Raw genomic sequence first — 21,719 nt, 5'->3', positions numbered from 1 at the left:
AAGGCAAGAAGAAGTGGACCGAAGTGAATGAAACTGTGCACAGATATTGTAGACGTAAAATGAGGGAATACGCCTTTCGTATTTTCCTAAAAAGGAAAAAAGAATATTGGGTAGGGCACTGACCTTCTAAACTGTTGATTGCGAAATATGAAAGATGAAAATAAGTGTACGTTAGAAGTTCCTAGAGGATATGAAGAACTGCAACGAAAGTTTGTGCAGAAAAAAAAAAAGTTTTTAGTTTGTGTGTAAAACAGTTTTGGGGATAAGGCCCCCTCCGAAAAAAGTAAATATTAGTGTATTAGCGGAGGAAGGAGTGGACCGACGCAAATAAAATTGTGTGTAGATGTAAGTAAGGCCTCTCGGATTTCCCAAGTGTCCGCATCCGATTTGCTTCAGATTTGGCATATCAACAGTAAACAGAAAATAAATCGACACGTGCTTTTGTTTATGCGGAAAAACATTGTAAGATGAAAGGCGTCTCCCAAAATACTATAAAATACGCTATACTGTTTGTGCTTACTGTTGATGTGCAAAATTTGAAGAAATCGGATGGGGACACTTGTTGAACACGAAAGACCTTATTTTACATTTATAATATCTACTGTACACTCAATTTCATTCGCTTCTATCCATTATTTCCGCCACCCAACAGTTTTTTTTTTCTTTCTTTAGGAAAGTACGAATCACGTATTCCCTAATCTTACGTCTACAATATCTGTGTACAATTTCATTCACTTCGGTGTACTTCTTCTTGCCTTTCGGGCGTCAAATTTCAAAATTTTGAGAGGGTGCTTTTGCCCCTAAAACCGTTTTTCCGAAGAAAATAGAAAACCCGTTTTAGTGTATTTTTTACGTACTGTCCCAACACAAAGTTTCATTGCAGTTCTTCATGTCCTTTAGGCACTTCTGACATACTGTTATTAGCATATTTGATATTCGTAATCAAAGGTTTGAAGGGGTCCGTGCCTCACCCAAGCGTTTTTTCTAGGAAAATACGAAACACGTATTCCCTCATTTTACGTCTACAGTATCTGTGCACAATTTCATTCACTTCGGTCCACTTCTTCTTGCCATTGGCAATTTGCAATCTTACAAAGTCGAATCTCTCCTTGGTAATCACGAATTTCTATAAGGACGCAAAACTAAGAAACTTAAAAAGAAACCTCTCAGCTATTGCTTCTACACTATTTCAATGGTTCGTACTATAATTCATCCCTTCCCCAACCATGGTTGCGGCATTGATTAAACGTAATGTTCTTGTATTAAATAAATTTATTTTAAATATATCTAAGTTTCTCATTAATTTCAATTAAGTTACTTTGCAAAGATCCTCTAAAATTTCAGTGACACACTATGGGATATAAGCCATTAACTTCTGTGGCCAGCCCTACTTTGCCACAATACTATTATGAACGTATTTAATTCCAACGGTAACAGCTATATTAGTAATACTAAAATTATTAATAATGATAACGAGTAAGGAGTAGTTACTTACGAGTATGACAACTATCTGCTACAGAAAGACTTGAATACAATAAATATATGTGTAAAAATAATTTACTTCAAAACAACACAAGGAAAGCAAAATTTATGACGTACATAACTAAAATACAATATTATGTTACTAATATGAAGTCAATGGTGTGTAAATAGAGAAAAACAGACATCATGAGAGATCTGGGAATCACATTTGGTAGGAAGTTAAAATTTTGTCACCATAGAAATCTATCATGGAAAGAGCAAGAAAGGACACACGGCTTTATTTATTTATTATTTCGGAACGATAGAATATGTATTTATACAAGTTACTTGTAAGAGCTAAGGTTCTGTAATATGAAACAGTGTATCTAAAACTTTGAGTAACAGATTGACAGTATTCTTGGTACGGACGCGATGGTAGCACCACAAGAGATTTTTAGGTCCAGTGCCGTTTAGGACTTGTGCCGCGTCCCCAAATAATCACCCTCCCCTAATACTAGGTTTGGGCAGACATGCTGTACCCAATCCGTATATTTTCCCGCAAGATAAAATTTTTGTCGTGAATTCTTTCTGTACATAAACCTCTTATGCCTTTTAGCGTAATCAACACATTTAATATACTCTTTACTCTAATAGGACTTCTCTATGGTTATTCACACACACACTGTATTAGTGCACTACAATGTCATGTTACGAGTGATAACAATCTTCATGCTTCCAGAGAACACTAGGACCATGTTCACGACACTGATTCACGTAACAAACTGTTTCGTGGTTACAAAAGAACTTCTTGAACACGTTTCAAGTTCCTGAGCAGATATCACTTCGCTTCTTGAACAAGTTCGAACTTGATGTGTAGAGCGTGTGCGTGGGTTTTCTCGGGGTTCTCCGGTTTCCTCCCACTTTCTTCATTCCACCATTTCATTCATTTCTCATAATCACCGTCTTCTTTAGCCTAACCGGCATAACCGTGGGACGTAAAACTCAAAGATTTCATATTTTTTTTTATGTGTAGAGTTACGAAGTTCTTCAATAATAATAAAAAAGAAATTTTCGTCTACTTCTTCTTCTTATTATTATTACAACTTACACAGACGTAGTTTTTATTCGACATTCGACGTGGTAAACATCAAGTGAAATTAAGACTCAGTGTTACAAACTAACAATAACGCACAAGATAAAACCTTTTAATGGGCTACGTGTAAATTTTCGAAAATTGTGCTTCATGCGATGTTTACAATCATTAATCAATACCAAATATAAAGTAAAAACCACATAGTGTCATTTGGAAACAAATAAAAGTTCTACCAAGTTGGGAACACTACCAACCGAATTGCATCGCCCTTACCTAGTAAAAATCATCATATTAATACAAATTAACTTTCTGAATTTCATTATAACTTGAAGGTATAGTTTCTGATTTAACGCGAAATATGGTATTTTGTTTTCCATTGTCGAGAGCTGATTATGGATCCCGAATTAAAACCCGTGTAACTCGAAAACGAAGCGGAATTATAGGAACTTTTCTACTTGATTTGATGTCAGGGTTCATCTCTCAAAATTTTCATACTGCCTTTCAAATCGGCTTGTGTGCAGGACCTATTTGAAATATTTACATTCCAAGTACAAAAATCGAAATTTCAGTAACTAATTGCGAACGTTAGGGGCTGCAGCCGCATGAGCAGTTAACTGGTAGTAAATACTTAGTTACTTTTCCAATAATTGTAAATAAAAATCAGACTTTTAAAATGTGGGATTTTTGAGAAAATGGTGTCTTAATGATATTTTCGTCTTACTATAATGATGGATGTTATAATCAGAAACGTAAGTCCTTCACATTTTCAAGAGACCTTATCGAGTAGATTTCGGTGCTAGAACCAGATGGTTGATATGGCTCGTGAGAACAGAATCAAAAATGTTTAAAGTTAGCAAAATTTTCACCAAAGTTGGCAACATTGCGAGTGAATTGCGCGATTCCTACTGGACCAACAGGCGAATTTTGCCTCTCCACCACAAACTACTTTATATTCTTCCTACTATTGCGATTATGTTACCAAGTACACACGTTTCTCTAAAGTATTTTTAATTTGACATATTTTTCAGTTTTTCGAGTAATCCGATAGGAGGATGGCTATTTTGGAAGGCTGTATATCGGGAGATTTGTTTTCAGCGAAAGGAAAAAAAGTACGGGTTTAATAATATTACATGTAGATCCCATAAAAGAAAGAAAAAGAAATGAATGTAATCTGAGACTATGATGGGGACCAATTTTGTTTTGTCTGGACGATTTGAAATGGAATAGGTCACATACAAAATCTGTTTGTTTGATAAGTAAGGAATTGAAACTAGATAGACTTTGCCTCTGTAACTTAAAAGAACTTCATGAGAAGTTTGAAGAAGACACCCGTCAGTTCGTGATGGATTTTCTAAATTTTGTGAATTGAGATCTAAATAGTGTGTTCTGGTTGGAGCAAGGATCAACGACTGGAAATATTTGCTACCAAAAATAGTATGTGATTTACATATTGTAGAAGTGTATGATGGTGAATGTATGAATCTTCCGTTTATTTCGGGATTGCGATTAGTGAAGTGAACCGTGAATTGAATTCTTGTCGTGGAGATGATGATGATGAAAAAACTATTTCGTACAAACAATGGAACACATCAGATTGTAGCTATTTAATAAACTGTTTTAGAAACGAGTTTAAAGAAAGATTGACATCAAAATTACTGCAGTTAAAAAATCACCATGTTATTGCATGGCCAGTCAAAGTTTCTGAAAAAAAAAAAAAAAAAACTTATTGCCGAAGAAATGTATTGTGAAGGAGATTTCTCTGATTTTATTTTCGCATTTATTGTACAGGACGATATACAATCTTATCATTGGATGAGTAAGCAAGTTACTATATCTTTTGTGTTTACTTTTAAGATTGGAATTCAAGCTACAGAGGTTGTTCAGCCTACGTTTGGCCGATTTCGTTCCTTCCTCCTCCCGGGCAGAATGAAACCCAACCGACTTGGCACGTGGCGTCCTGCAGTGTTGTGCAGTGGCTTCCTGGGAACGGAGTTGTTTTTTCGCGCGGACAATAACGCTCAAAACAGGACCATTGTTGTGAGTGTTGTGTTAAATTTGTTTCCAAGTGTGTGGGTTTCCGCTCTGTGACCAAAATGCCGCCCAGACTAAGCCGGTTTTGGGAAGGCAATGTTGCGGCTCTTTATGACGCCCACTTTAGTGTTTCTGTCATTAGAAAACAGTGCAAGAAGAATGGTTGCAACATCAGTTGAAGTGGAATAGAAAATGTTATTAAAAAGTACAAGAGCAACGAAGCTCCACCATTTGGATCACCAACAAAGTTGCCTAGGAAGCGGGAATGTACCAAGGCCACCTCCACCATGCAGAGGAAACTTCGCAAAATGGAATGCAAGAAAATCCGCCAACACAAAGGTGTATGGCCAATTGTCTTGACGGTCTTTGGGGACTGTGAGTCGAACATTACACTATCAACTCAAGCTGGAAAAAGTTACGAAAGCTCGCGGCCATCTTCCTCACGGATGCCCACCAAAAGGAACGAAAGTGTAACGCCTGGAAGCTGTACGAATGGCATCTGGCAAAACAAAGGTGGATGTATGTCGTAACGCTCGATGAAGCATGGATTTACCTTTCCGACTGCGGCAAACCGAGAGCCATCATGTACCGAGAGAAAGGTGCCAAGAACTTCAGAAGGTGAGTCCTTGTCTCTAAAGAATCCTTCCCAAAAGGGTTCATGGTCGTTACTGGCTATTGTTACCGAGGTAAACTGAAGATTCGTAGGGTGGTGAATAACTGCAAAATAAATTCGCAGTATTTTCAGGAGCAGATCATGTGGTCGATCTACGAGCGTGAGATTCCAACAATGTACGGAAATGATGCCAATCTGGTGCGCATTCACATGGACAAGGAAGGGCTTCTCACATACCTCACGATCGTCCCTCGCATTCTACAGGGTGTTAAATCTCCAGATGCAAGTCCTATGGACTATTGTGGATTTGGATTGCTGAAACGGGCTTTGAAAAAACGGCGTGTGATAACTGTGGAAGGACTTTGGAAAGCTGTGCAAAGGGAATGGGACAAGATTCCCCGCCCAGTTCTTCAGAGAAACCTATTACAGTCGAAATTACGCTGTCGGTCTATTGTTAGGAACCAAGGGAAACACATCTAGCACTTACGGACCTGGCGCCATGGATTCTTCTAAATTTTTAGGTATGTCGAAATTTTCCAAATTTAGACTGAACAACCTCTTTATTTCAAAAAAGATCTTCGTATTGTAAATTACTGCTTGCAATACAATACAACCGTAGCTTATGCCTGCGAAAAGAAGCTGATTCCATTTATCCGTGAAGCAATACAAATTTGAAGAATATGTATTATGTTTCAGCTGAATCAGTAGTGCAATATAAGAATAGAAAGAGAATTTCTTAACTAGTCTGTAGACTTTAGTGTAGATGCTGAGTGGCATTTCTTTGCTACAGGTCACGATACAGGATTTCTGTGATGGAATTTGGCGGACGGTGAATAGAATTACTTCAAAGGCAAGGCTTCATCGATTACGCGAGGAAAAAATCCTTACTCCTTAGGACATGTTTGAGTTTTATATCTTCAGTACAATTCTGAAGATGAATGCTGTCTGTGCATTTGAGACGTCAGTCAGATAAATAAATACGGATGTGGTCTGTGTACTGAGTTATGTTTGAGTTTTGTATGCAGAAAATTAAAGGAGTTAACTTTGTTATGGTAACTGCAGATGAGATCAACAAGGAACACGAGCATCTCAACAATCGCTTCAGGAAATCACATAGATTTGATGGAGCAACGAATCACCATTGCTACATCCCAAAGGACTCTTTTCGTAAGTAAACCATCAACATCATTTAATGCAAATCATATTCAGTTCAAAATTGAGGGATCACAGACACTGAATAGTGTTAATTGAAGCAGCTATAAATACCTATTATTTGTTTCGACAACGAAATAGGGTGTGTTGGCAATGTAATTGATATCTCGGAGAATAACAATGGTGTTTTTCAAGCCATCTGGTCCATTCGACAGTCATACTTTGCAGAAAAACAACATTGTTTTGGTGAAACTGAACAACATATTTGATGTTCTATTACCATATGACTTTACCACAACTACTGACAAAACATACAATTTTACTTCATAAGGAAAACACAGAGCTTTCATTAAAGTTATTAATCAACGTAAAGGAAATAGTCCATGATGTGCAATGTGTTATAATAAATTTCAAAAATGGTTCATCAGGAGAACTGTTTGTTTGAAACATATTTGTATCTATTTCATAAGTTAGTTTTAAAAGCAACTTCGTGCATTTCATCTTGTTACTGTTCCTTTTACAGTTATGAAAAACACCTGAAGGTTGTTTACAAACTTATTCATTGTCTAAAATACAGATATGAGGTCACATTGTGCTTTTCATTTTTTAGTTTATATACACAAACATACACAAACTATTATATATATATATATATATATATATATATATATATATATAAATAAAGGATTTCGAGAACCTGTAGATAGTGCAATAGTGTAAACCATAAAATAAAATCCATAGTTTGTATTCAGAACTAGTAGGAGTATCTAGGGCCAAATTTCAGTGTGCTCCTCCTTTTGAGAAATTTGAGTTTTTCATTTTCTTCCGAAGCCAAAAATTGTCATGAAAGACTAAATTTCAACTGTATTTCATTACTTCTGAAAATCCTTCTAGCCAAAATTTTCTGCAGAAAACCGTAGTTTCAGTTTGTAGTTTCAAGTACTTTTGATAGTTGCATTGGAGATCTTGAAACTCCCTTTTACTAAAACATTATTATGTCTTTGTGTGTCTTTTATAATGCTTGTCTTTGTGTATCTTCAGTAGCTTTGCTTTAAGGCAGTAGAAACAATAACATTTTATCTTTTGTAATAACCATGCAGCAGGCTGTTATCCATATCACTGCATATCTTTCTTTTTACGCGCGTCAGTGAATAAAAGTGAGTATATCCAAGATAGTAGGAGATAAAAAGATGGGATAAATTTTTTCAGCGCGTCATTAGTAGAGTTTGGATGCACTAAAAGCCGTCAAAATATGCATGCAACTATAAACTAAAAAATAAAAAAATATGTAGTAAAGAAGCAAATATGCACTAAAGTTTGTAGTATAGTTGTAAATATCTAATAGTGATATTTTATCTTTGACTGACTGCTAATATTTGGTTGGTTTTAAATTTATTTCCTTTCAGCACCGAGACTGTATTAGACGTCCTTGACGTGGGATCCAACCGAGAACCAAACCTAGGTCTCCCGCACCGAATGCCATACGCTAACCATATAGCCAAGCGGGATCTCTATGTGCTAATGTAAGAAGTATGCATGCTCAATGTGAGTTAGTTACAGTACAACAAAGTTGCTTATGTGTGAAGTTGATTAGTTTTTTTTTTTTTTAAAATATTAATAGTTGAAATGTAATTCATTTTCCCTGATACGTAAATAAAATGCAATATTCTATCTATCTATCTATCTATCTATCTATCTATCTATCTATCTATCTATCTATCTATCTATCTATCTATCTATCTATCTATCTATCTATCTATCTATCTATCTATCTATCTATCTATCTATCTATCTATCTATCTATCTATCTATCTATCTATCTATCTATCTATCTATCTATCTATCTATCTATCTATCTATCTATCTATCTATCTATCTATCTATCTATCTATCTATCTATCTATCTATCTATCTATCTATCTATCTATCTATCTATCTATCTATCTATCTATCTATCTATCTATCTATCTATCTATCTATCTATCTATCTATCTATCTATCTATCTATCTATCTATCTATCTATCTATCTATCTATCTATCTATCTATCTATCTATCTATCTATCTATCTATCTATCTATCTATCTATCTATCTATCTATCTATCTATCTATCTATCTATCTATCTATCTATCTATCTATCTATCTATCTATCTATCTATCTATCTATCTATCTATCTCTCTCTCTCTCTCTCTCTCTCTCTCTCTCTCTCTCTCTCTCTCTCTCTCTCTCTCTCTCTCTCTCTCTCTCTCTCTCTCTCTCTCTCTCTCTCTCTCTCTCTCTCTCTCTCTCTCTCTCTCTCTCTCTCTTATATATATATATATATATATATATATATATATATATATATATATATATATATATCTCTATATATATATATATATATATATATATATATATATATATATATATATATATATAATCTCCGTAACTGAAACGTTTACATATATATAACAAACTGAACTGTTTGAAATGAATTTTGGAACATAATTAATAACTACCTTAAACTGAAATTTTATCACGTCACATCATGATTAAAATGCGTATTTTAAGAGGGAAAAAGGATCGTAAGTTATCCCAAAAATAGTGTTTCAGTAGCCTGTCAAGTTAGGAGAATGGGACAAACTTCCTCATTAAAAGTAATTGGAAGCTTGTCCCAGTGTGTTCAGAAATAAGGGAGAGAAAGGTGGGGGGAAGGGGGAGGGACATTTCTGCAATTTTTTCTTCCATATTCAAATTGACGCTGTCTCTCTCATCATCACAGAAAACGAATGAACCGTTTAAAATTAATGTTTGAACATAAGTAGCACTTTCAGCATAGTTAGCGGGGCAGTTTTTATCACGTCACTGTCATTAAAAACATATCCTCGGAACTTCATACATAAACTCCTTATTATAAATTATTGATTATGTGCTCCATCATTTTAGAAAATTTCGCTTCTAAGCAAAGCGGAATGATTTGTGTGTTATTCTCAGTACAGCATATAAAATGACACCGACGGTGACTGTTCCATCATCATGCGAAAATGACGGAACCATTTCGAATGAATTTTTTAGCATAATTAGCACTTGATTTGACTCGAGCCGCATGTATCTCACGAGCTCTTCAAGGCGGATGGAACTCTGTATTTAAAAAAAAAAAAAAATATTAAAAAGGATTATTCCTGGATTTTCGAAAATCTGCCCCTGAGGGAGGATCTGTAGTAAAAAAACTGTAATTTCATATTTTGTGGTCATAAAATGGCGAAAGGGAGAACACAGTTAAACTATTTAAAATAAGTTTCTAAGCACTTGGATTGAAACGTGTATTCTAAGGGAAAAGGGAAGATTTTTCGCAAACAGTAACTGTCGGATCGTTTGAAAGGATTTTTTGAAGATACATAGCACTTGGGTCGAGTTGGGTTTCTGTCTTTCCATTTCGATTCAAATACGTATCGTGAGGGAGTGGAAAAGAGGCCTGAAAAATACCTTCCATATATTTACCATAAACGTATTCTTTCTTTGCTAAGAATAGGTATTTCAGGTAGATATTAAATAACAGGAAAAATGAAAAAAATATATTTGAAAAGAAAAAGACATTCTTCACACATCTACACTTCTACTGAAAATTTTACGTATCATGGTATTTTTGATCATACTGAGTGCAGATAACTTGAAATCAAAAATTTATATCATATTCATACACACTTCATGCTAATACGCAAGTTACCTTGAGTAATTTTACAATTTTAAAGTAAAAGATATGGATGTTCATTATGAAAAAGTTGTGATGAAAGGAGTACTAAAAAATTGTGTATTAGCTAACTGTGATCACCTACTCGTATATGTTGGGAGAACAATAACATACTACTACTGAGAAATTGTCACATGTGAGAAATACCTTGGAAAAAACTTTACATAAATATCATAAAAGCCATGTTTTATCAGTTGAAACAAAAAATATGATTTAAATTATATTCTGTGTTTTTAAAAAAATCAAGTACAAGTGATTTTAAAAAAATCCAACCGCGGTATGTGTAGAAAAACAAATACAACGAACTGTAATTTTATTTATGTTAAAACAAGATTGGACCATAAATTCACCCACATACGAGGGTCACTACGAAAGTTCCGGCTGAGTTAATTTTAGCTGGAGGCGAAAAATTGTGGAACAAGATACAGAAACTCATTCTCCTTATCTGGAACAAGGAAGAATTGCCACAAGAGTGGAAAGAATCAATCATTGTTCCAATTCACAAGAAAGGCGACAAAACTGACTAATAATTATCGAGGCATTTCTCTTCTGTCAACATCCTATAAAATCCTTTCAAATATTCTATTAGCAAGACTGACCCCATACGCAGATTAAATTATTTTGGCTTATCAGTGCGGATTTAGACGAAATCGATCAACTACCGACCAAATATTTACCATTCGCCAAATACTCGAAAAAAAGTGGGAATACAATACCCCGGTACATCAACTATTTATTGATTTTAGAAAGGCGTACGACTAGGTTAGGAGAGAAACATTATACAACGTTCTTACAGAACTTGGAACACCGAGAAAGCTAATTAGATTAATTAAGATATGTTTAAGCTGGATCGCTAGTCATCTTTAGGGTAAAACTTTCTCACCAGATGGCAGAGCACATTGCGATACATGCGATGTTGCCACATAGATAAGGATAGAAAAGTGTTTAGACACGATCGCATTTTATACATGATTTACAACAAAGAGAAATGAGAGCTTTTATTTCCATTTTGCTCAATACTGCCTGCTTTAAAATATGAATTAATTATATTCTTTGATCAAAAGTGTTTTTTTAACTCCTGAAATGTTATGCGTAACTCTCAAACTAGTCTTTACGGCGCAGATTAAGAATGCCTATACTAATACAAAATCATTACATAAATTTCATCTTTTGGACAAAATAGACTCTCAGTACGCTCAAAAATGGTATTTTATACGCGTAGTTGTAATCCTTGGTGTAAAACTTATCTCTACTTTAGAGATTTAATATATTATGGCTAAAATTCCATTGCTTTCTGGTCAAAGGGCAACTAAATTTGCATTTAGGAGAAAATTATATCATTTCTATGATAATAGTTCCTTAGAAAACGTCAGTTAAACGTTATACATTTATTTATAATTAGATGCCTCAACGGTGCAGATTAAGGATACGTGTACAAATACTAAATCATTACCTAGGTAGATAGGACAAAACAGATTCTTAGTAGGTTCAAAAATGTTATTTTATAGGCGAAGTTGCAACCCTTGGAGCAGCTTTACTTTAGGGGCTTAAATATCATGGCTAACATTCCAGCGTTTTCTGGGCAAAATTCGACTCAAACTGCATTTAGGGGTAACGAAAACTACTTTTATGGTAAAATTTTCTCTGCAAATTACAAAGATATACGTTTATGTATTACTAGATGTCTCAAAGGTGCAAATTAAGAATAAGTATACAAATACAAAACCATTACACAAATACGACCTTTTCAACAAAACTGACTTAGTTCCTTCAAGCGTGGTATTTTGTCAGTTGTATTTCCGTGCAGGTATTTTGAGGTTGTGTTCCCCAGTGCATATACATACACCGTATTTTGTAAGTTGAATGTCTTAGTGTAACTTTACTTTAGATGACATAATCATCAAGCCCGTATCCAGGGGGTCTAGGAGGGCCGAGCCTTCCTAAATTTTGGCTGGCCCCCCTAAAATTTTCACGGTAGGCTTGCAAATGAATTATAATATGGTGATGAACTATAATATTGTTGGATCGAGCCCCCTGTAACTTCAGCCGGGTCCCCGTACAATTTTGGAGTGACTACCGGGATGATAATCATTTTGGCTAAAATTCCAGCGTTTTCTGGACCAAATATGGCTACGTTAAATAAAAACTATCACCAACTTTTACTAGGTTGTTTACTTATGCTCCTTGTAGACGATCCAAGAAAGCTTGAACAAGACTATTCAATACCTAAAATTTACACGTTCAAAGGAGTATTGTTCGAAACATCTTTTACACGATCATAGAGATGTTGAATCTGTTTTATATTCTTGTTAATAGATGGCAGTCCAAAACAAGAGACTGTAACTATTAAAACAAATGAAAGCAAAACTGCGTACTGATTTAGTTCAGATCTGTGCATGAATATAATATTAGCACATTTTTCGTAACTTTCTGCAGGCATTTGTAATTTAATAGATTATATTAAATAATTTAGAAAACAGGTCAATTGATTTTGCAGCAATCCCATCGAATTTTCACTAAGTAGTTTGTCCCTTTTACATTAAATGCGAGTTAGGTTAGCTGACGGTAAAAAAGTAAAGTGCTGCTTAGGTATAAAATCGTTCCCTATACTAAGCTTTTTTTTTTTTTTTTAAATTGATCCTTCAAATGGCGTGCTGATGACAGAACCACGCTCAAAAAGAAAAAATAGAACTGTTTCCTAAAATTGTGTGTATCACGAGGCAATGATTGCCTTTTGATGTTATTTATGCTTTGGCATCGAAGACTGTTTAAAGAAAAGGGTGAAATCACAGAAAACCAAACGAAGCAATGATAATATTTTTCAGCTACAGGACTTACCGCCCATATCTGCATCAGACTTTCTTCACAAATCTATCCCTGTTTTGGTACTGGTTAAGAATAACCCGTCAAACGAATAGTAATTTTACTGTTAAAATGTGTGAGTGTGTATCAAGGAGAATTATATGATATACCGTAATAATTCCCACTGTCGAAACATGCCTGTATAATGTAGGAAACCAGTATTTTATGTTTAGAAGTTTAATGTCACCAGTATCAAATCATTGCAAGAGCTATAGTTCAGTTCAAATGAATGAATATAATGTCAAGGGTTTGTTGCACTATTCTCATTTATACATGATTCTTATTCTTGTACTACAACCTCCGTTGATGACGCGCCTGCTCCGTACGGACGTACTCTCCCGTGGATCCCCTTCAATACTCCTGCTCCGACACTGTTAAATAGTATCTCGGTTTTATTTATTTATTGTTATTTTTGCACAGTCTTGTATGTAGCATATGTTAGGATGCACATTTGTACCTTACGGAAAGCACTGGTAAAATTAATCTGCACGCGTGAAAACAATCTCTACCGTAAGAAATAATTTCTCAAATACTACGTGTGGATTTCGTGATAAAATAATTAGAACACAATAGGATAACATGTAAACAATTCCAGGATACTTCAGTTTGCGAGCATATTATCAATCTGTACGCAATTATTTGATATTATCAGAGTTTAATAACAGTACAAAACGTCTTATTAAATGAAGAAAATTCAGTTATATATTCGTTTTATTTAATGGTTTCTTCTTTTTTAATCTACACCCGGTATTCTTGTATATTAAATTCTCAAATTAATACTTATACTTCTCATTGCCTCAAAATTTAACAAAAGTTATGAGCATGCAAGCATTATAACTTTATAAATCGTGAATATTATCAATAAAAAATAATAACAATATCTTCCGGCGCAAATATTAGCTTTTGTTTATTATTATACACACTTGGAATATCAGAAAATTATGGAAAAGAGTAACGAAAAGATATTTACTCAACTGCAGCTCTGTCTCACGACACCATTATACTTGTTTTGTATTTTCCTGCACTCAATCGAGCGCTAATTGGCTATTGAATGCTCTTGAATTGGGTGTTTAGAACAGGACTGAAATGAAATTTCTTGAACGAAACTATTGAATTCAAGACAAAAATGACGTCAGTGCTGACGTCTTTTTCATCAAGTAGTCTTGAATGGTCTTGAACAAGTGCCTTGTTCAAGCTTTCTTGAGTCGTCTACAAGCAGTATTACATAGGCAGATTTGTTCCACAATCCAGGTGGAATGAGGAATCTGAGATAGGGCTTTATGCAGAGTCGTTGTGACGTATGATTAGCGTCATACTGAAGGCCTGACTAATGCAGGAAACATATGTTAGTCGAACTCTTTAGTAGTCACGCGTCAGAATGACTCTGCATAAGTTCCCGCAGCGAGTAAAACTACGTGATTATCACGGGTGTTAGGGTGCCGAAGGCTCTATTTGAAATTTTCTAGTTTAATATTCCACGATTATAATCCGAATCTAAAAGGAGCAGTGATGATGATTATCGAAATGTTGGACTGAAGGAAGTGGGAGAACACCGAGAAAATCCAAGCACACTATGGGTCTTACAGAAAGTCTTCCTGGCGAAAAGTGGGATCGAACCAGCGATCTCATGCGCCAGAGGTGATCTATCTACCAAGCTATTTACAGCTAATTTTATTAAAATCTACTAGTATATTTAACCTACTTCATTTCTCCAAGTGTTTTGCAAGTACTTGGTTTTGCACCTTGATTGCTGTACTTCATATATCACATGATCTTCAACAATAATAATAAGTATGAATTCTGTAATTCTTGTTTATAGTAGCATATATTCGAAACAATTTCACGCAATCTTTTAGTAATGGTTCATACTTGATACTATGCTCACCTGAAGATAACAACAGTTCCGAATAAGAAGACCTTTCTCCAGAAACATCCACAGGATTTTTCCAAGGTCGGGGAAGGGGCAAAAGCCCGACATACATTGATGCGCATAAAGCATGATGCAAAACAGTTATTATTGAGACATATTGTATATCTTTGTGGACTACATTAAATAGGTCTATATTAAATATTCTAGTAGGTGTAACCAAATATAATATTCCTTCATGTGTGTTTCTGGGTAAAAGCGTTTTGAAACAACCAAACACCTTTCGAAAATGTAGGGTAAAGCAATTGTCCCCTTGCCTCCGCTGCGGACGCTCATGGCCTGATCGTTGACAGAGCATACGGGTTTATTGCTTTACTCAATGGTGTCATTCACGTAGTTAGCCCAAACCGGTTATTAAAATTTCTCAAGTTCTTGGAACCGGTTGTTAAAGTTGTATCTCCACTTCCTTATCCGGTACTTACGGAAACAACAATTTTCTACTGTTACGAGGTGTCAAAAAACCTTTAAAACTTAAAAAAAGGAAAATATTCAGCGAGCATGGAACAAATTAATTTCATTTTTCTACACAATCCACTCTACGCTCAATATAAGTTTCCCATTACTTACAAAGAGTCCCACTGCCTCTAAAGACATTTTTTTATTATTTATTTATTTATTGGATACGCAATCAGTCATACACCATTCGTTGCACCTCTTCATCAAATTGGAACGTCTTTATCTTTAGTGCCTTTCACCACTGAGGCGAGATTCGGTACGAAAGGAGGATGAAATGAAGATTTTCAATGATCACATCCATTGCACAGGCAGTAGTGTGAGGCCGAGTATTGTTATGTTATAGAAAAAATTTGTTTTCAAAAGTTCGTGTTACTTCGTGTAGTAAGTTTATGACCTTTTTGGAGATCGGAATATAAGATATTATTGACTATGCGTTCCCTATCTGTAACGCTCCAAAATGTCACCCTTTTGGTCCCAGAAGAAAGTACTAACTTCTCTGTGCATGATTGTGTCCGATAATGGGTACTGCCATTGCATGCTCGGTTTCTTACTTCCGGAATGTAATAGTGCACCCATATTTCATACTCAGTAACGAATCTCTTCTGAAAGTCACGTTTATGGCGTGGCAAAATCTCGTAACACATTGCTGCTTCAGTTCGTCTATCAACTGGCGTGATACCATCCTGGCACTCACATTCCGAAATTTGAGCACAGAGTGGATAATGTTACAGATTGAACAGTGACTTATGCCAATGATTGTAGCTACTTCATCCAGTCACTCTGCATTGCCCCTTATCACACTTTCAATTTACATAGAGCAAAACGGCAAGCGATAACAAGAAATTATTTGTTAATATAGATTCAGCGTCCCAACCATGGGTTCCATCTCCGCTCCTTATTCTTCAGTTGATACCGCAAGTGGTAAACGTATCACTTACGGTCAGACTATTGGATCAATAAGAGCTAGACATAGATCACTCACTTCTGCTGGGTCAGGTTTTTGGCTAGATCCCAGCTCGCGCCAAGTGGACTTTGTGGTGAACAAACCATGTGGAGTGTCCTCCGGGTCCCTCCCTTTCTTTCATTTAACCATTTCGTTCGTTGTCATCATCACCTTCTATCTTTCCTTCGAAGCACAATGATAGGACATTACAGGAAAAAAAGACATTCATGTCTCTCGGTTATGCCATATAGGCTAAACGAGACTCTGATGATAAGAATGAATTAAATAGTAGAATGAGAAAGTAGGACCACAAAGAAAAACTCTGAGAAAATCCACACACACACATGGTGTGTGTCCACCAAAAAGCTCACCTGGCAAAGCTGGGATCGAACCAGTGACCCCGCATACAAGATGTCAATGCTCTACCACGGAGTCACTGCAGCTCCGGACTAGAAAAATGATTTGCATTTCTCAAGTGAAGCTATAGGATCTGAATACTTTCTTTTAATTATAGGGGAAAAAAAATCAAGCTTTACGGTTTTATGAATTTTTAAATACTAACTAGAGAATGTCGCGGGATATTACTCTGACTTCGTTCCGATATTATGCTCAGTCGACGCCTTTTTATATATGAAACAATTAGGCAACCAGAGAAATCCTCGATCGCAAGCTCTCCTAAAATGTTCACGATAAGCTTGCAAATGAACAATAATATGGTGATGAACTGTAATATGGTTGGATCGGCCCCCCTAACTTCTACCACTCCCCTGTATTTTTGGACTGACTACTGGCCTGGTTCTTCCCCTTCTGTAGCTAGGTCCAAACAGCTCGAGCAGCGCCAGACAGGCTTGCCCTGCCGCGGTACTCCGAATCCTGTCGGCCTATGCTTATGCATCGCAGAATACGGTGTTTTAATACATCATCGCTAGCTATGTGTTTAGTTTTCAGCAATTGGAATGTCGATTATGGGGAAATATTGGTCAAACTTCAGGAAATATTTTAAGATATTCAAAGAGAAAATAGACCGAAAAATTTCAGGAACAAAAAATGGTTAGCGGGAATGTTCGCTCAAAGTTGTGAACCAGGTGAATTTTATCCTCGAGAAAACCGCTGTTTGCATACACCATCTCTAGCCAATTGTTTGTTTTTTGGTCACATTTCTCGCGAAATACCGTAAAATATTGTCTGAACTTTGGCCACTATTTTCAAACAATTGCAATTGAAATACGTTGAAAATTTTTTTAAAAAAAAGAAAAAAATGGCTAGCGATGAAATATTAAAACACCGTCTTCCACAATGAATACCATCATTTCCATGGGTTTTCTCGGGGTACTCCTGTTTCCTCCCTTCTTCTCATTCCATCAATTCTTCCATCACCATTCACTTGCCTTAATCATCGTCTTCCTTAGCCTAAAGGGTATAATCATCGGATGTTCAACTGAAATATTTCATTTTTCTACAGGTGGACAAACACCGTGCTCGTGGGTTTTCTCGGGGTTCTCCCGTTACCTCCCACTTTCTTCATTCCACAATTTCACTCATCTCTCATCATCACCGTCTTCTTTAGCCTAAACGGCATAACCGAGGGACGTAAAACTTAAGGATTTAATTTAATTTCATTTCATTTTCAATTTTTTCCACAATGCACAGAGGCCGGCTTTATTGGGAGTCCCGCGGCAAAGCGTTTCGGAGACAAATGTCATTCTTTAATGTTTAGGTTGCCACACAGAAAGTGACATTTGAATGACAATACAGTTGGTTTCAAATACATTTTATTAGCCTATTTATCCGGTGTGCCAAATAGGATGCAATTTTCAAGTTGTAAAACGCCATTACCCTTCACCCCTTCCCTAATAAGTTCCCTTATCTTGCAAAATGCGTATGTTTTGACCTCACCATTCCGTCGAGTACTCAAGAAAACAACCCAGTACCAAAAATGAAGCGTGTATCTCCAAAAATGGTTTCTTCAAACTTTTTTCAAAATCTCTTCCATTTTGAAATTTTAACGCCCATAATTCGAACAAGCTTGCGATCGAGAATTTCTCCGGTTGAGTAATTGTTTCATATGTAAAAAGGAGTCGACTGAGCATAGTATCAATATGAAGTCAAAGTAACACGACCCACGACCTTCCCTAGTAAGTGGAATTAATTACTATTTTCCACTAACGGGTTCAGGCAACTATTCGTGTATGTATGAAAACTCAAAAACATATATAGATTATTTTCAAGAAGATATAATATTTTACCTAAGCAAATTAAGTTTTAGCAATAATAAAGAAATTAAAGAAGAAAAAAGAAAGAACACATATTAGGCTATATATTTAACATTCAAAATGATCGTCAAAATAAACTATCTTTGTATTATTATCTTTGTATTACGTAGGAACAAACAGTTAAAAATTGAAAAGCGCTTAGCTGTTTCTTCAATTTATTCTCCCTTTCTCTTTGCTTCCTTTGGCTCTTCGATCTTCTACTTAGATCTCGGCTCTGGACTTCAGACGCTAACAAGGAATTGCCCTACTACTGTGACTGCAACAGTACACGTGTGAGTTTGGCAACGAAGCATTATGGCGTTCTGCGCAAGCATGAGATTCAGCCGCTAAAACTATTTCCGTAAACACAAAATAATATTTTGATAAAATGCAAAACATAACACGGAAAACGGCCATATAATATCCATATTCCGTAATGAGACAACTACTTGCAAAATAATTTATGCTTGTAAGTAAAAATTTCATAAAACTGAGCACAGGAGTAGCAAAATCTAACAGCAAGCGCCATCTTGCGTACTCATCTTAAAACTGATCAAATTTTCCTCTTATATGTTACTTTTTTAACTAACAGAATACATAAGCACAGAAAATAGTATCTCATGTTGTAGCTGACGCATAACTCTATTTTATAGTGTAATACTTATAATATGTGCCATTTCTTTACGCGTTGGTTAAGGCAATTAACTAATGCTTATACTGACTTCCGGGTGGTGATCCACCTTAAATGAATCCCAAAATGAAGTCCGGGTAGGAACAGTTTTGTTCACGAGCTTTCACGTCGAAAATGGCCTGAAACAAGGAGATGCGTTGTCGCCATTATTATTTAACTTCGTTCTGGAATACGCTATAAGGAAAATCAAAGATAGCAACCAGGGCCTACAGTTGAACGGTATTCACCAGGCTATGGCATATGCTGATGATGTAAATTTAATAGGGGATGATAGGAGAACAATAGAAAGAAATGCAGAGATCTTATTAAACGCTTGCTGGGACATGGGTTTAGAAGTAAATGCAGAGAAAACTAAATACATGTAAGTGCGTCGGGACCGGAATACAGCAAATTGTGGATGCGTTAAAATATTAAATATTACTTTTGATAAAGTGGATAGTTTCAGATATCTAGGATCAATATTAACAGAGGAAAATCATACTCACGGAGAAATTAAATGTCGATTAAAAGCAGGGAATTCGTGTTACTATTCGGTTCAAAATCTCTTGTCGTCGCGAATTCTGTCGAGGAATTTGAAGCTTAAAACATACAAAACGATAATCATGCCTGTTGTTCTGTATGGCTGGGAAACATGATCACTTACTCTGAGGGAAGAACATAGGCTGAAAGTATTTGAGAACAAGATCCTGAGACGAATATTTGGACCTAAGAGGAACGGGAATGGGGAATGGCGGAAAGTTCATAACAAGGAACTACATTATTTATATGGTTTACCCAACATTGTTAGGGTCGTCAAGTCTAGGAGGCTTAGGTGGGCGGGTCATGTAGCTAGAATGGAAGAGAGTAGAAACGCTTTCATAGTCTTGACTGGAAGACCAATCGGAAAACGACCATTAGGAAGACCTAGGCGCAGATTGGAGGACAATATTAAGATGGATCTCGCAGAGATTGGAATACAATATAGAAACTGGATGCAGTTAGCTAAGGATAGAAGTCAGTGGAGAGCTTTTGTGAACGCGGCATTGAACCTCCGGGTTCTATAGGCCATAGAGTTAGTTAGTTAGTTAGTTTAGTTAAAGGATCATTGCCCGAAAATGTTCCCTTTCGAGCTCCATTCTAGACAGCCGAATACTACTCACATCAACAAACAAGTGAGGGCGATACGGTCACGCCGATAAGCGAGGCGAGTTGAAACTTGCTTCGCTTCTTCGCTCTGGATACCACTACCGAACGCAATTGTTGAAATTCAAATACTGTGCCACAACAATGCGTATCTCAAAACTTTCGTAGTGATTCTCGTATTTACTGAATTTTTGAGTTATAAGAAACGACTATTTGTTTTTCAATATTTTCTGATAATTTTCTCCCTGTCAAATAACATACTTTTATAAACAGAAAAGTTATTATTGGGCGATGTTTTAATGATGATACGCTGCTGAGAGATCTGGAAAACCTTGGTTCATTTTTCCTTGAAGTACTTGATTTCCACATGATATAAATTTTAGAACCAATGTTTCTGCAACAATTGACTCTGCCTTTTGCAATTGTCCCTTCAAGAATTTAGTTGTTACTGATCGGAACAGTTCCAGTGCGTTGGAGAATTCTGAGCCCCATTCTTTCATTTGTGTTATTCGTTAGTAGCAGGGGTAGAAATGTAGGGATTCGCAATGGAACCTCGCCCTCTTACTTACAAATCTATGTTTCTGAATTTCGAAAAAAAAGTTTTCATTGGATAGGTACTTTCCATTGTACAGAATCTCTTACTAAGTGTCCCCCTTAGCTCTAGGGTTCCATTTCCATCTCTGGTTAGTAGTACTTGGAGTTGTGAAGGCACATGCATTGCAACATACTTGGAGTTTCTGCAGGTACTTCCAAAAGTTTAGAAGTAAGAAAACACTCATTGAAATTTTGTAGATGTAGGTGTGTCCATAAAATTTTGGCCCATGAGTACAAACGTTTAGTAATTACAGTCGACCTTTCAAACAGTTTTAGCAGGCGGTATATTATGGCCAAAACTTTATGACTTTTGAACTCTAAGAGGCGTACATATTTCGACCTCCAGGATATGTCCCCTGCATAGAAATTTAGGGAAGAGTATATGTCTTGGGTCTGGGTATATGTTGTACTCGTTTAACACCGTCTTTACAGAGTATATTTCCCCCGTCAATTAATAAAGTTTCTTTACCAACAACCCACTGCTTGAAATTGAATAAACGATCTCAGATACGACGTACACAACAACAGAGCAATTTTTGTGGACGGTTTATTCATTGAATGAAAAACGTTGCTACTATTGAGATAACTTATGGCCGCCGACAAATAAGTAACAAGTCTTGTTTAACTCAACATACGATTTATGCATCCTTCCTTCTCTTCACATAATCCTGGATATTCAACTGAGATATTTTAGTTAATAAAGAATTCAACGAATAACTATAAACTCAAATTTCTTAGTTTAATTGCAGGAACAAACTTCAGTGAATGAAGTTTTAAAAATGAGCAGTCG

The 21,719-nt window shown here is 35.9% G+C and overlaps 1 long non-coding RNA gene across 1 annotated transcript in view; it reads left to right on the top strand.

The window, feature by feature from the left end:
• Positions 1-8,027, top strand: part of LOC145667615 (uncharacterized) — a 33,982-nt gene extending 25,955 nt beyond the window's left edge. The window contains exon 2 of the long non-coding RNA XR_014127903.1: positions 7,757-8,027. This is a non-coding gene — a long non-coding RNA (uncharacterized LOC145667615). The remainder of the gene's footprint in view (positions 1-7,756) is intronic.
• Positions 8,028-21,719: the final 13,692 nt, after the last annotated feature.

This window comes from Thermobia domestica, chromosome 1, assembly GCF_964235325.1.
Source record: "Thermobia domestica chromosome 1, izTheDome1.hap1.1, whole genome shotgun sequence".
NCBI classification, from domain to species: Eukaryota; Metazoa; Arthropoda; class Insecta; order Zygentoma; family Lepismatidae; genus Thermobia; species Thermobia domestica.
The sequence above is the reverse complement of the archived record's forward strand: the minus strand, read 5'-3'. Positions and strand labels throughout refer to the sequence as shown.